Source organism: Hakea prostrata, chromosome 1, assembly GCF_041222555.1.
Source record: "Hakea prostrata isolate BN-2017 chromosome 1, UWA_Hpros_2, whole genome shotgun sequence".
In the NCBI taxonomy this organism is placed as follows: Eukaryota; Viridiplantae; Streptophyta; class Magnoliopsida; order Proteales; family Proteaceae; genus Hakea; species Hakea prostrata.
Window position 1 is genome coordinate 76,012,066 of NC_142600.1, and position 3,382 is coordinate 76,015,447.

Consider the following 3,382-nt stretch of genomic DNA (forward strand, 5'->3'; position numbering starts at 1 on the left):
ATGAAAAAACAATGGGAACCCTTGTTCTGTGAATAGATTTAGGGATTTTTCATGATCCTTTTAGCTGCTGCTTCTTCTTCTTCTGGAAAGGAGGTGGGACTGAGGTCACTGACCACCGCACACGACTCAACCTGAACTTTATCCACTCGCGAGGTAATCCGCTGATCTGTTTTCAGACATGTTTACATAACACGCTTGAGCAAACAGAGATATAGTTTTGAGCCTTATTGCATCTTCCAGCATACCTCTACTAACCCAATCTAAAGACTGAGCTTGCCCTTGTAGGGCCAAAACAGCAACTTTGCCATCAGAAGAAATTGCAAATTGCAAAATGGGAGAGGCTAAGAGACACTTGTCTATAACAAAGAGTCCCGGATAGCTTCTATTTCTATTGGCAATGCTGATGTTCCATAACGCGCTGTTGATTTGGCCATAACAAAACCTCCACCTGGGTCCCAGACAATGAATAAGATCATGAACTAATTGGGGACTTGAGAGGTTGTGCCTAGAGGTGGGTTCCCTGGAATCCATGGATCTAAGTAAATGCCCACCCCCTTCATATGCCCAAGAGTGTGCACATCTCTCCTTGCTATGATACTTCCAACCCCAAGAGGCATTTCTTGGGACAGTGGCTTGCATAAAAGATTCATCAGAAAAAATACTTGGCCTTCATGGTTTTTGTCCAAAGGGAATCAGGTTGAGTTAGAAGTCTCCACCCTTGTCTAGCTAAAAACACTGTTAAATTGGTGAAAATCCCTGAACTCTAGACCCCCACTCTTCTTGGGAAGGCATAATTTCTCTCATTTAACCCAATTAATTCCAGAATTCGAATTGTTTTTCCACCAGAAAGTTCTAATCTGCCTCGTTAGTCTAGTGCTCATTCATTTGGCAAGAGGAAAGTGAACATTGCATAGGAAAGGAGGGTTGTGGCAATAGATTTTCAAATAACTGCAAAATATAAGCCCGATTTGGTTGTGGCCCTTGTGGGAGATCCTTGCTAAAGATCCTTGCTAAAGAGTACAGAGGATTTAAAATTGTTTATATGTTGACCAAACCCCTCCCTATATTCTTGGAGAATTTGCCCAATTAAGATTGGATTCCCCGCTCATCCAATCAACCGCGAAGAAAAGGTGATTGATTTATTGAGCGGATTCCGATATTTTGATTCCACGGAGCCTAGGGATTCCTATGATTGAAGTGAGTCTTCTAGACAAAATCTCATGACACAAAATAAATATGTAAGGATTGAGTGGGCATCCTTGTCTTAACATCTTTGATGGGACAATCCTACCGTACAACTGGCCATTAACTTTGACTTGGAATTCAACAGTGAAGATGTACTATATTACCCAATGAATCCATCTTGGGTTACACCCTAGAGAACTTAGACAATCCTTTATAAAAGTCAATTCTATTCATTAGCTTTGCACAGATCAAACTTTAGTGCCATGTAGCTTTTCTTGGATTTAGACTTTTTTCTTATTATAAAGTGAAGACATTCATGAGCCAGAAAAATATTGTCAAAGATAGCATGCCCATAGACAAAAGCACTCTGAATTTCACTTTTGATGTGAGAACGAGAAGGCTTAAAGTCTATTGGGAAAACAATTAGCTATGATCTTATAGGAACAGTACAAAGACTGATAGGTCTAAGATGACTCACCTCTTAAGGGTTTTTCCTTTTGGGGATTAATGTAATAACAGTTCTGTTAAAACTCTTTAACAAATAGTCTTCCATTGAAGAAATGTTGGATTTTCGAGGTCAGATCTTCCCCAAGAATGTCTCAGTTCTCATGATAGAACCTCGCTTGAAACCCATCCACCCCAGGAGACTTATTCTCTTTCATCTGGAAAAGAGCTCCCTTAATTTCCCCTACTAGTGAGAAGGGTAACCATCCGAGAAGACCTCACAAGTCGGGATCTGTTGTTGGTAAGTCAACTTATCTAGAATGAGCAAATGCATGTATCTCTAGCTTCAGTGGCTAGGGGCCTGTGCTCAAGCATGTTTTTAACCATTTTGTCAAGACTTCCCAACTATGATTTATGATGATGCATGCTTCTTTTTTTTCCCCTTTTTTGATAAAAGATTATTAAAAAAAATTCAAAGAACATGTCAAAATGTATAGGAAAAATTATACACATCTCAAAAGTATATCAAGTTGGTATAGACACCCCCCAAAATGTCGCATAAAATTGCAACCAACCCCTTTTCCGTTAGAATGGTAAATTGAAGGGATATTATTGTTGTCCCCTTGTACTATAGCTTGATTACTAAAAAGACCATGTTCTTTATGAAATTATTTTTGCCCCTCTCTCAGTTCTGACAATGTTAAGAGACCGTTACAGTTGTATATTTAATGTCTATTTTGTCCTTCTAAAATTAAAAAGTCAAAACACAATATTATCCGCATTTAGACAAAAAAAAAAAAAAATCAACTACCAATTTTAGAGTTGTATTCTTAATATTTTGACTTCCCAAAAAAAGACTACCTAAATCATTTTTTTTGGCTATGAAAAGGAACTTCCTAAAATTGGTAACGCCTAATTAGCTAATAAATAAATGAAAACCTAATAGAAGTAGGAATTTTTTATTTTTTGAATCTGAAGATTTTTTATATAGAGTGGGGGGAGTATGGGAGGTTTGGCTTTTTAACCGCTTTACTAATCCACCATTGGCAATTTTTTTAAATTGATAATATCAAATTGGAAAGCAAATAAGAAAAACTTAAAAAAAAAACACCAAATTGAAAACTAAATATAAAAAAGATAAAAAAAAATAAGGAGATACCAAATTAGGGTTAATTTTTCGTGATTTAATATAAAGTATAAATAAGTAGAATAAAATCTTAGGGTTATTTTGAGATTTTTAAATAAATAAAAATTGCCACGTCATTACTTAACTAATGGAGTTTAACGGCAGGGGCAACAATAATTACTGGTAAAGTCTAAAGTTAGAATATTAACTTTAAAAAGTATAAGAAATAAAGTAGCAATTAAACTATAGTATAGGAGGCAATAGTAATTATCCCTAAATTGAATTAGGAAAAACCAATATATCTTTAATAGTAGACTTGTAAATGGATAGGTGAAATCCGCCTCTGAATTCACATTCGTTTACATTTAAGGGTATCCCGTATCCAGAATTTTTTTTACAGGAAAATATCCTTATCTGTCCACTAAGCAACAAGATTCGAATTGGATAATTGCATATCGGATCGGATAATATCCGGATAAAAATTTATCCAGATAGAGTAAAGTATTATACATTTTTTTTTTTTTTTTGAAAATGGATGATAATCGGATACGGATAATCGGTAACCGGATAATCGAAAATCGGAAATTATCCAATTAATTTGTAAGTATTAAACACTTTTCTCTAAAA